Here is a 13896-nt window from a genome sequence, read left to right on the forward strand (position 1 = left end):
CGATCCCAGGACCCCAGGATCATGCCCTGAGCCAAAGGCAGACGCTCAACCACTGAACTACCCAGAGGTCCTATGTTATCAATTTTTATAGGAGATCCATCCCAAATAATTAGTTTATAAATACTGTTTGGTTTACAAACTCATTTCCCTGATAGGTTGATTAACTAGACTCTGATCAGTAGCCGCAGATTTCACACTAATCCACCTCTTTCATAAGTTTACAGATACAAACCAGCTACCTTCAGAAGGATCAGGTGTGAAAACATGGAAGGGAGAAAGATGCCAGGGCCATAAAGGTACAGTATTATGAAGAAATGTCCTAAAGCAGGACATTCTACACAACTTCATGCAATCATTTCACAGGGGGCTTGAATTTCCAATAAGTTAACTTCCTCCCGCCCAAAATTTGGAGGTAATGAGGTAATGACAAGGTCAGAAAATACCACACTTTGAAGTTAATAGGCCTAGTCCCGTGCTCTTCAAACTGAGGTGTGCTCAGCTCTGGAGGTCTACAAGGAATTTCTAAGAGATGTGTTAGCAGTACATAGATGTTTTTTAAAAGAATTAGTAGTCAGGCTTCCAACTTCCATATGCACTGTTTTTCCAAAACTGAGCTGCTAAAGAACCAGTCTTCCCCTGCGCAATCATCCTTTTCCCCTTTCACCAAAAAAAGGCACACCTTTCCTCTAATCTTACTGTGTTAACATTGCCCCAGGACGGAAAAGTGGCATCAGAGACAAGTAAAATGTCCCTAATTACTTGGTAGCTACACTTTTGCAAATGGTTTTCAGCTTTAGCTTTCAACAAAACTGAAGAAGGACTTAAACCAAAGTGTCAGTTAATCATTAAAAGTGGTTTTCAACAATAGATCACTAAAGGTTTTTTACACATAACTTGGAGGGAGTTTAAAGAATCTTGTGACGTAGCAAAAACAAAACCCCTTCTATTCCCGTCATAATTTTTTGTGAACAAATATTCTCAGCACTTCTTCAGAAGAAGAAAAAAAGGAATAGAATGACAAACCCTTTCTCAGCCCAGCAAACATATTCTTACCACATTAGTTAGTTGAAGAAACTTGGCTAATTAAAAAATGTATTTTCAATACATGTTTATATCATGTTTAATATTAATACATTTATGTTGCTTTGTCCAAATGTGCACTAGTAATTATAATGGTAACTCATTTCAGGGTATAACATTTAGGATTATAGAAATTTTTAAAAATTGAATTTCAATTGATAATAGACTTCTAAGTTTAAATGTCATAAAACTGGAAATAGAATGGAAATAAAGAAATAATGTAAAGTTTTCAAATGTTAATATATTTTTAAATGAATGATGGTGGGTATTAAATAAATATGGAATAAGATTCCATTGGATGGATTTTCTAAGATATTTTATTTTGTAGTGTCAATATTTATAACATGTCAGGAATGACATTCATTACAACAATTTAAACTTATAATGAAAATATTTCAGGTGCTACCTTAAAAATGTATAAAAGGGTACATAGTATTTCAGAATTATTTTGGGGAGGACACTGGCCTATTATAGTGAAATGGAAAAAAAAACTAGAAAAATTTTCATAAAGTTAATTTTGTTCAATTTAAAAGATTATCTTAAATTATATACTTTCTCATTGTTTAGACTTAATATATGTTTTGAAATTTTGATGTTAATGGATGGTAACCTTATTTTTAATGTTCTTTTCTTCGTTTTTTCCTTAAAATGCTTTTAAAAAGTTATTTTTACTAACTCAACAAAATTCAAAACCCTGAGGGAACCACTGGTCTAATAGAATGTAAAGAGGAATGTTTATTTTATAAAACAATATTCTGGAATTACCGAGGAATGGAGATAACCAGTTTACTCCCTAGTTTAGTGAACATAGCCAACAAGCACTTTAGAGACTTTTTTTTTTTTTTTAGTTTTTATTGTATACTAAATATTTATTTATTTGAGAGAGAGAGGAAGAGGGAAAGGGAGAAGCAAACAACCCATTGAGCAGGGAGCCCAACATGGGGCTCAATCCTAGGACCCTGGGGTCATGACCTGAGCTGAAGGCAGACGCTTAACCAACTGAGCCACCCAGGTGCCCCCCAAATTGGTTTGAGATAGTGTCCAAAATCTAATATATCTCGAATATAGTGAATGAACCCAGTTTTGGGATGCCCCAACCTGAGTTATAGATCTGAGACCATATTATTTGAGTTCAACAAATTATTTCTATTTCTCAAAATCCTAAGCTAGTGGATCTTCTGAAGACTTTTATCATAAACTACAGATTACATACCCACCAGCCTCCCAGGTCTACTGAGAACTCAGTAGTCATGATGAAAATAATTTCATAAAAGATGTAATGATAATCTAAAAACCCTTAACACAACTTACAGAAATGAAGACGAAGCCCTTGCAAGCATTTGTGATCAACCAACATAAAATTTGCCTCAAACTTTGAGATATTACTCCTGCAACAAGAGCCATAAAGAATGGCCGCACCATTATGCCTCTGTTCTCAGAAGGAGTGGACCAGACAGCATGGGTGGAGAAGGAAAACTCCATAAGTGCCTTTGGATCAACTGCTCAAAGTTGTTGCACTACTTACTACTTGCAAGGGGTTAGCGGAGTCTTCTGCATGAACAAGGATAGTTGGCATGAGTGAGGTAAGTTGTTTTCCTTTTGGTGAAATGAGAATCAATTCATTAATTTTGGCTTGATAAGTTTTTTGACTGCTCTGAGATACATTCCCCCAGGCCAGTCACAGTCAGTGTTGTACTGTGCAAAGTTATTATGCCTCACTGGTCAGTGGAACAATTAGGCTCACTGAACAAGTACAATTCAGGTCCAGGCTACTTTTTTTCTTCTGTTCAAGGAACCTAACCTAACAACCGTGGGATTCTGTTGTTGACTCTTTAAATATTTCAGGATTTTCAGGTTTGCTCAAGAAACACAAATTATCAATTTGAGATTCAGAGACTTCTTCCTGCTTATGTGCTTGATACCACATTCGTTAATATATTTATGCCTACAAAGATATCCACGAATGATGGGCTTATGGTTTTACCGTAGAGGACTTCAGTTTTCATCTTCCAAAGACTTGAGAAAATTACTTTGTATCTCTAGACCCTAGTTTTCTCGTTTCTAAAATGGAGCTAATAAGGACACCTGGGTGGCTCAGGGGTTGAGCATCTGTTTTTGGACCAGGCCGTGATCTTGGAGCCCTAGGATCGAGTCCCACATTTGGTTCCCTGCATGGAGCCTGCGTCTCCCTCTGCCTGTGCCTCTGCCTCTCTCTGTCTCTGTATGTCTCATGAATGAATAAATAAAATCTTAAAAAAAATAAAAATAAAATGGAGCTAATAATAGAAAGGCAGTAACCTTATAAATGTGTTGTGAACATTTAATGAAATTCTATATGTAAAGCACTCAGCTCAGTGCCTAGCAAATACAAGCCAACAAATTAATTTATGCAATTCTTCGAACACTACATGCCAGGTAGTAGAGATGGGTACCAGAGATAAAATAGTGAGCAAGAATAGACAGTTCTGGGATCCGTGGGTGGCTCAGCGGTTTAGTGCCTGCCTTTGGCCCAGGGCATGATCCTGGAGTCCTGGGATCGAGTCCTGCATTGGGCTCCCTGCATGGAGCCTGCTTCTCCCTCTGCCTGTGTCTCTGCCTGCCTCTCTCTCTCTCTCATGAATAAATAAAATATTTTTTAAAAAAAGAATAGACAGTTCTTGCTCTCATGATGCAAGAGGAAGAGGAAGTTGACCATCAATAATCACGAAAACAAATGTAAAGAAGAAGGGAGGAGAGATGAAAGAGAAAAATGTGGTTTTGGAGCTTATAATAACACTTGGCATTTTGAGAGTGATCAGAGATTTCTCTGGGAAAGTGGTATCTGAAAGATAAGTAAGAGTTAACTCAGAGAAATGGAAAAGAGAGATAGCCTTCCAGCCTGTTTAGAGGCCTGGAGAAGAATGAGGCTTGGAGGATAGAAAGCAAGCACCAGTGGATGGAGCAGTTGAGGAGGAAGCAGGATGTGAGTAAAGGTAGGCTTGTGATGAAGTGGATGTGATCCATTGAAGAGCAGTTTTAAGTTTGTTTTTTTGATAAGAACAATGGGAAACTGCTAAAGGACTTTTGAATGCGGTAGGAAAAAGGGACAGCATGAAGCACCATGATCAGATATGGATTTTCAGATCATCTTGGCTGTAGATAACGGATAAGATGAGGACTAGAGGAAATAGAGGCTATTGTAAGAGATGATGAAAACTTGGACTAGATTCATAATGGTAAAAGTGGAGAGAACACAAATTTAAGAGATATTTTGAAGGGAAAGTTTATATAAGCTGGTGATGGATTGGATATGGGGATTAAAGAAGAGTAAAGTGTGGAGGATGACTCTTAAGTGTCTGACACCAATCACTAAAACAGATAACATCGAAGAGCAAAGTTTGGGGGTAAAGTTATGAATTCATGTTTGGAAATTTCATTTTGAGTCTCCTTTGAGATATTTATGAGAACAGGTTAAGTACACTAGAGCTCATAGGATATATATGTATCATAGATATACATATATGCATACACACATTCACATACATTTATGTCATCTGTGGATAAGTGGTGACTTTTGCACCTGTAAAATGGGCACACTAATCCTGCCTCACAGGAGTGTTGTAGGAAATTAGTTGGAGAAGATGCACATAAAGTGCCTAAGTATATGTGTCAATAATTGTGCCAGGCCAAGAGATGGAGGAAAAGGCACTAGGTCCAGTAGTAGCAAAGTGATATGGAAATGCCTAAGGAAATTATGCAGGGAGTGTCAAATGAATGGCAGCCAGAATCTAGTGTGATAAACACAAGAGTTTGCTATATACCACTCTTGAAGGTTGATCACTAGATTCTATCAGTAAGCTACCTAGGTGTTTTCTAAATGAGCAATTACTGAATCTGAAGTCTAGGAAGGCTCTTAGACTAGCTACGACATTAAAGTATTCAAGGCAAGTTTTCACGGAAATTCATGAGCATTTATTGAGGGTTGCTAGTCCAATGTGGAAAGGTCAATGAAAAATTCCTGGCGCTGAAGAGAAGTTGAATACAGAAAAAAGGGAGGTGGTATGTTCTAGGAGGAGTGAAGAGTACTGAGACTTTAACAAAGCACAGATCTGTAAAAGCACAGCCGGATGAAAGGAGTGAAATTCTCTTAGAATTAATAACATTTGGGGAGTGATTATAACAGGGTATGATAATGGATAGGTTAAGGGGCCAAATGATGGAAACCAAGTAAATAATGGGATCTATCAGAAAATTGTAAGCAGGGAAATGCTTGGACTTGCTTTTAGATAGAAAGGTTCACACCAAGATACAGACCAAGCATGGAATTGAAGATTGGAAGAGATAGGGTTATCAGTTATGATGCTATTGCAGTAGAACAGGTAAAAGACAGAAGCCTGATGTCCAGGGGGCATTTGGAAAGTAGTCTGGACTGGAGATACATACAGTATATAGACTATACTATACTATATAAATATTGTGGTATACCGTAGTATATGCTACACATACTGTAGTATAATGTGTATATACTATATACACTGTAATATCTATTATACATATAATATATAAATTATGTATATTATATGTGTATCCCCAAACATACTTGTTATGATTATCAGCTTATAATAGGTAATTTAAATCAATGTAAATAAAATTAATTTTAAGGACAAAGTGAAAAGAGAGTTTAAGAAGGACCCTCTGAAACAGCATCATTTAAGGAATAGGTATAATAAGAGGATCCTGAGGTCTCTGATCCAATAATCCTCATTCTTAAAAGTTCTTTATGTCTAACTTAGATATTTCATGCTGTAGCCAAAGTCTGTTTCTTCTCTCCACTCTCCAGTTAAGATAGAAAGCAACTGTTCATCATCTTGTATATAACAACCCTTCCTATGCTTGAATACTGTTATTAAGAAACCTGGTAGTCTTCTCTAACTTAGGCTAAATAATTTCTAGCTCCCATTTTCCCAACCCTTTAATCATCTCTGTGACTCTCTGTTGAATCCCTTCCACTTTCTCCACATCCCTCTTTGGCTTGTGGAGTCCGTTGCTGGATGTTGTGCTTTTGAGATTCACTTTGAGGATCATGGAAAAACTTTCTTAAATTTTTTATATGGTAAATTCGTGCATTCCAGTGCTATGCTTGGATTTGCTCCATGTCAAATACAGGATTTGTAGTAAGCCTGTTATTTTGGCTATTTGTGCCTAACTGGCTAAATTTTTGTATCTGTTGTTAACGTTAAATCCTTGTTTATTGTAACATTTCGAAGAGATCATTCTCAATACTGTGATTGAATGAAATATGTTTATGTGCCTGGTCTCAGTTTGGGTAGGAGGTAAAAGCTTTGTACTCCCACATACTTGCATAGGATGACATAGATGAAGCACATGTTCTTTTCCATCTTCCCTTTCTTGTTTAAGCTGTAGAATCAGATTAAAGTCTGAATGTGAAGGAACCTCACTTGTTCCACATATCTGTCCCCAATACTCCATTGTGAGCCCCCTCAAGGAGGAACTGAATTCTGGTTATCTTTATATTCTCACTTCACTTTTTTATCTCCAGGAAAATCACATTTGATGCCTGCCTTAGATCAAGTGTGAAAAGGGAAGGTCTTGACCAGCAATGGCAGTCACGTTCCATCTTGCTTGTCAGCTTCAATTGACTGATAGCAATTTAATTATTGCTGATTAGAAGGATTCTGCAGCAGAGTCCGAGATCATCAAAAAATATTATGGCAAATTAGAATTGTCGAAAATTAGAAATGTAAATTGTCATAGCAATTGTTTACCTTGATTGGACATGGGACATAGGAGAGGAGGCACAAGTAGCCCATATTTGCTGTTAAAAACAATATGCCTTCATTCCTATGCAATGCCTTGGTCCCAGACAAGTAATGGCCTACTTCTATGAAAAAGAAAATAGCACTTTGTTCAGTTTATAGATCATAGTGAAAACAACAGAAGATCTCAGAGGTCATGGCCCTACTTAAAAAAAAAAAAAAAAATCCACCCACTCATTTGGTCCAATTGCATAAGATCTATCTTTAGTAGCTCTTGGAAATTGTGTCAGTGCTAATCTGCATGGTTGCCACACATGATTCTAAAATGTCATTATAAGAGTTTTATTCATGGTTCTTTTCTTGAAGCTGCTCAGAAAATAGTTTTGATTTAACTTAAAAGAAAACAAAAATTGGAGTTTTAAAGACTAATCAATTCAGCTGCTACTTTAAAAGTTCCATAAGAAATCTTATGGAACTATTGCTAATTGTTACTTTGTTAGCATGTTGTCAAAAGATATATTAATAGACAACTGAATCACTAAAAATTTGGTGATATCTCTGCTAGACAGGTAGAGTTTGATAAAAAAAACTAAACTAAGAAGTAGAACAAACCTGAAGAATTATTATGTTAGAGGGTATTGTTGTGCCCCTGGAATGTAAGAGACAGTCCTGATGAACTGTCAATATATTTAATTTTAGATATTTTGTTTGTTTGTCTGTTGTTTTGTGCTTCTTCACTTAATATGAGCCTCCATCTCTAAGACTCAGAAGATAACCTCAAAGATACAGAAATTAATGATGAATCAAGTAGATTGATCCAGTCATGGGGGGTATTGGATCTAAAGTCCTCAGTTAATGGTGAAGATAAACACTCTAAAAGTATAACTTCACAGTGAGTTGAGAGGGAAAAATTCTCTTTACAATCTTTCTGAGTTGCTTGACCCATTGACATGATTTTAACTATCACTTGATAATGTCACTAAGTCTACAGCTGTACCTCAAAACTTTCTGCAGAGCTGCTGATTGGCTGCTACATCTATGCTTCAGTTACATCTCAGACTCAACAAATCTAAAATTTTTGAAGTCATTACTTCCTGTGAAACCTACTCCTTCTCCTATATTCTCTTTGTACTTGGTATGGTGCTACGCTTCACAACTGTCTTTATCTCTCCCATTTTCTGTGTGTCCCATATTCAATCAATCACCAACTTTTATGCATTTTACCTCCTAATTAGTTCTTGAAGTCTTTTGTCTTTAACTCTTCCATTTTCTGTGTGTCCCGCATTCAATTAATCACCAACTCTTAGGCATTTTACCTCCTGATTAGTTCTTGAAGCCTTTTCCTACTCCGCACCTCTGCTATCACTGTCCTAATTTTAGGCTCTCATCTCTCATTCTGAATACTACAGTATCCTTTAACTAGTCTTCTAGTCTCTGGTTTGGCCCTGTCATTATCTTACCATTTTTCTCTCCCTATTTAAACATTTCAGTGAATCATCATTGCTTGTGAGATAAAGTTCAAGCTCCTTAACATGGAATTCAATAATTCTATGATCTGGCCTCCATCTGACTTTCTGTTTTAATCTCTTATCATTTCTCTCCACTTCTTATCTTACTTTGCTCTCTAACAGTAGTGCTATTTCTATCTGGAACACCCTCCTTTCTACCCTCTTTCTCATCATTTGATTAATTACTAATTATTCTTTAATAAATAAAGCCTACCTCAGTTATTATCTCTTCCTAGAAAGTCTTTTCTACCTACCTACCTACAGATAGACACACACACACACACACACACACACACACACCTTTTTGCCTTCATAAATACTCAGGACCCCTACCTATCATTACCCTTACCACATTATATTAACATGCAGAGGTATGAATTTCTCTTCACCACCACGCTGCTACAAAGTCTCTAAAGGAACAGCATCTCTCATATTTAGTTTTGGACTATCCATAACAGACTAACATAGTGTCTTTCACTGGCAATTTTTCTGTAGATGTTGATTGAAAAAAATGACAGTGTATCATTATTAGTGCATGCAATAGAACACAATTACAAGCAATAATATCAACTTGAATTTGCAACAGATTATATTGATATAAATAATATAAAATATAGTGACTAAGCAAGGATAATAACTCTTGTTTGTACTTTTAAATCCCCTAGAAATCACTGAAACCTACAATTCAAGGGAATATAGCAAATATGAATAAGTATAATTATATAAGCCAAATTATCATAAATGACTAAGTAATATATTTAAAGGTTGCTAACCAAATTAGAACTATTAAATAACACACTTCTAAATAAAAGTATTTTGATCAAAAAAAACACTTTCCTGGAGAAGTACAAGCCCCTCTTAGAAGGGAAATCTGCAAAAATGTATTACTGTTATTCAAAGCACAGGACAATTAGAATCATCAGTATTACAAAAATAAAAAGAATTTCTAGTTATGCCCTATTCTTTCCTTCCTTGCTAGTCTTCAATAAAATACATCATTTGAGTTCTAAAAGTATATATTTTTCTCTCATTAATACAATTTCCATTTTGAATGAAAAGTTTTAAGTTAATTATAATATTTTTATTTTCCCTAAATTATCTCCTGGGCCTCCTCCCACCCACAAAAAGGAACCAAGATTCTAAAATAAAATGAACTGGATAACAATTTGTTGTTTGTGGGAGTCTTGGAATCTAGGCCTTCCCTTGCCTGGTAACTTTCCCTGTTTATTCCCCCAGGTTAATTATTTTTCCTGCCAGCATGTTTTATGGTTGTGCATGTTTTTAAATTGTCTACAAACTTGTGCAACAAGCTTATTGAAAAACCTTAAATCTTACAAGACAACTACAATTTTTTTTTTAAAGACAACTATAATTTGAAGGTCAGTTAAGTTTCAGTTTTGAAACCTTTACTAATATTTTCGTTTTTAGAAAGAAAATCATGAAAATACTTTGCTTATTTTGGAATACCTGGTGAATTTTAACGATTCATTCTTTGAATGTTTTGGTTATTGTGCATTCTGTTTTTACTAGACTATAAGTTATTCATATTTTGCTCACAGAAAATTATGCAAGCATATGACCGAGACTGAAATACCCATCTGCCCAATCTTGTTTGATTAGTAGGGATGTTGGATGAACGTTAGCGCCCTCAGAGACTTCAGTAAGAGGATACTAAGAAGTTGGAGGGGCCGCAGTTTTCCGTTAGAGGTCTTTGTTGTCTCATTTAATTTTTGCTGTAGATAAATTTAGAATGAGATCATTTAATGGAAAATTTAGTTTTCATGTCTAAGGGACAATCTGAGTAAAAGGTGCCTCTTTCTTGAACTCATATGAAACAAAAAGATGCTCTGTCTTAAATATGTGCAATTATGCCTCTGTGCTTCTTTCTAAAGGACCTGTGCCTACTTTCTAAAGTGTTATTATTTTTTAATAATAAATTTATTTTTTATTGGTGTTCAATTTGCCAACATACAGAATAACACCCAGTGCTCATCCCGTCAAGTGCCCCCCTCAGTGCCCATCACCCATTCACGCCCACCCCCCGCCCTCCTCCCCTTCCACTACCCCTAGTTCGTTTCCCAGAGTTAGGAGTCTTTATGTTCTGTCTCCCTTTCTGATAATTCCTACCCATTTCTTCTCCCTTCCCTTCTATTCCCTTTCACTATTATTTATATTCCCCAAATGAATGAGAACATATAATGTTTGTCCTTCTCCGATTGACTTATTTCACTCAGCATAATACCCTCCAGTTCCATCCACGTTGAAGCAAATGGTGGGTATTTGTCATTTCTAATGGTTGAGTAATATTCCATTGTATACATAAACCACATCTTCTTTATCCATTCATCTTTGGATGGACACCGAGGCTCCCTCCACAGTTTGGCTATTGTGGACATTGCTGCTATAAACATCGGGGTGCAGGTGTCCTGGCGTTATTTTTAACACTCATTCTCTTTCAGTTCGATAAAGTCAAAAATCTTTAGAGATTCAAGAATTTCATATAGGTTTATTTTTTTTAAAATTAACTTTTACAGTCAGAATAATAGTTCATGAATGTCAAAGGTTCTTAATAGATACGTGTTGAATGAGTAAACAAAGCAACCAGTCAATGACATGAAAAAGATGATATGCTTTAAAATTTTCAGTGTAATCTTTTAAATATGTTATTCTGGACATCTGTTGTTTTGTCAACCAAGTAATTGTTCTTCTCAGGTAGCCCCTCCCTTGATTCCTAACAGAACTGCCAGGTTCCCATGTGACACTGCTGGACATAGTGGTAGACACTTGAAACAAGCTGGTTCAATAAATCCCAGGATTTTTGAACTTTTGATCTAGAAAATAAGGTCAGTTGCTTTCTAATGGTTGAAATTATGAGGCATAAAGTCTGGCTGGTGTTAGTGGTAGCTTAGCAGTCTGAAATGTGGGCTCCAAATTAAAAGCTTGCTGTGGCCAAAGGTGGGACAATATGGACATCAATAAAAATAGTAAATGCAATGGATTGAAACAGTCAAATATGTTAGAATCGATGAGTTTATAATGCTACCAAGAAATACTAGTTGGGTACTTTAGCTAGGGAATCAACTCATTATTTTGAATACTAGTTAATAAAGGAAAAAATTAAGGATTTACATTGCCTTCCTTAAATTTACTGTACATTAATTAAGATAGTTAAATAGTTAATGAAGAAAATTTTAATCTATAGAACTATTCCAGCTAATAAACAGAGAAGGAATAATAGAACAGATTATCCTCAACTGCAGGCCCCGTGATGGGCTATTTGCAATATAAAATCTATTAGCCATCCGTGGTTATTGAGCACTTGAAATGGGGCTGGTCCAAAGCAAGATGTGTTATAAGCAGTGATGTGCTGGTAAATGTTTAATTACTGGCTATCTGAGATGGAAAAAACATGCTTTGTGATATTTGTTGTGGTGTAAATACTACCACCATAGCCAATGTTTAGCTATCAATGGGATGTCGTGAATGTAGAGTTCAGATGACAGCTTTCATGGGCCAGTGCAAGCAGGTTCTAACACATACCAGCTATGAATGGAAAAATCACAGGACTTTGAAAAATTATATGAAAGTAAGAATATAAAATATCTCAATCATTTTTAATAAGTGTTGAAATGATAATATTTTAGATATATTGAGTTAAATAAAATATATTATTAAAATTATTTTCACTTTTTAAAAATAGGGGTACTAGAACACTTAAAATTACATCTGTGGCTCATTATATTTATCTTGGGCAGTGCTACTATGGACAGTAATCATCACTAACTGCCAACATACCAGGTAGATAGGTAGATAGACAACCAGTTATTATGTGACTCCTGAAGGAAGTATATAACACCACCTATGAAGCAGCCTTTTCATAGAACCAACCCTGTTACAAGATCAATTTTTTTAAATAATTACTAGGTTAATAGGAAATACTGAAGTCAGAAGAACATGTTCAATGACATCATAGGGCTGTAGTCAGTAAAGTCTAGGATGTAGGATATACCGTAGGACCAAATTTCTTCAACAGATACGTACATTACAAGGGAGAGAAAGAGAAATGAAGGAGGACCTATACAATAAAAGAGACTTGAGAAACTGTCAACTGATTATAATTTGTAGACCTTACTGGAGTCTTAAACAAACATATTGTATGAAAGAAGTCCTATTACGAAATTTATGGGACAACTGGAAATTTGAACACTGACTGGATAGTTGATGATATGAAGGTTTTGTTGTTAATAGTTTAGATGTGATGATGGCATTTTTATTATTATTTTTTAAATCCTTATTTTTTAAGGATAAACACTATTTATAGATTAAATGTTACCATGTCTGGAATCGCTTCAAAATAATATGGGAGAAGATAAATGAGTGGGGTTATATATGAAACAAGGTTAGTCATGATTATTGTTGAAGCTTATCAGGCATAGTATGTTTACTATTAACATGTTTAAATTTTACCATAATAGAGTTTTTTTGAATTTGTAAAATAGTTAGGTATAAATGTATTTCCATCTTTTGTATATGTTTGAGCATTGGATCTCCTACGTACAGGAAAGTGTTTGAGTACTTAGAGGTATATGAATCCTTTGTCATTTACAAGGAATGTAATAGGTATCATGTATTATTCCGCTATATATGTATTTTTAGAGCAATAATAATATTCTTGGTGACTGTCCCCAAAAGTTATTTCTAAATTCCCATTTTACTTTTGTTCTTATGTTTTATGCCATATGTCAGTTTCTATTTCAAATATAACTATTTAGGCCTTATCTAACCTAATAAAGTGTAGGTTCTTAAAAAGAGAGAGAGAGACTTAAGAGATATGGTGATCAAATGTAATGTTTGGATACCATTTGGAACTCAATGCAAATTAATCACCTGTAGGAAAAAAAGTTATGAAACAACTAGATATTTTAATATAGACTGGACATTTGATGACTTTTAAAAGCGATTTTATTTATTCACGAGGAACAGAGAGGCAGAGACATAGGCAAAGGAAGAAGCAGGAGCCTCCCAGGGAGCCCAATGTGGGACTCGATCCTGGAGCTCTGGGATCATGCCCTGAGCCAAAGGCAGATGCTCGACTGCTGAGCCATCCAGGCGTCCCTGGATATTTGATGATGTTAAGAAAATGTTAATTGTTAAGTGTAGGGACACCTAGAACCAAAGTGAACATAAGTTGAAACCAAAGTGAACATAAGTTGATGATTGTTACAGCGTGTGTGTGTCCTAGATTGTCATAGCTAGATTAGTCCATTCACAGGATTCATTGTACTAGTCTTTCTACTTTTGTGTATTTATTTTAAAAATATCCCATAATAATAAGTTAATGGGCTCTGGCAATAGACTGCTTGGATTTGAATCCCAGCTGGGCCCTTGTTACGCTTATGACCATGAACAACTTACTCAGAGTCATCATCCTCATCCATAAGATAGAAATGTTATTTGTATCTACCTCATAGTATGAAAATTAAAGTAATTAACATAGAAGTAGGGAAGGAGGTAGATGTGAAAAGGCACAGAGATTTGAGACAGTCCCCCAC

The 13896-nt window shown here is 35.5% G+C and overlaps 1 long non-coding RNA gene across 5 annotated transcripts in view; it reads left to right on the top strand.

Annotated features, from left to right (window-relative positions):
- Positions 1-13896, top strand: part of LOC121498931 — a 139842-nt gene that overhangs the window by 8340 nt on the left and 117606 nt on the right. For all 5 annotated transcript variants that reach the window (XR_005989950.1, XR_005989949.1, XR_005989948.1 and 2 more), the window contains exons 2-3: positions 218-296; positions 2394-2663. This is a non-coding gene — a long non-coding RNA (uncharacterized LOC121498931). The remainder of the gene's footprint in view (positions 1-217; positions 297-2393; positions 2664-13896) is intronic.

Source organism: Vulpes lagopus, chromosome 9 (genome assembly GCF_018345385.1).
Source record: "Vulpes lagopus strain Blue_001 chromosome 9, ASM1834538v1, whole genome shotgun sequence".
Taxonomy (NCBI): Eukaryota; Metazoa; Chordata; class Mammalia; order Carnivora; family Canidae; genus Vulpes; species Vulpes lagopus.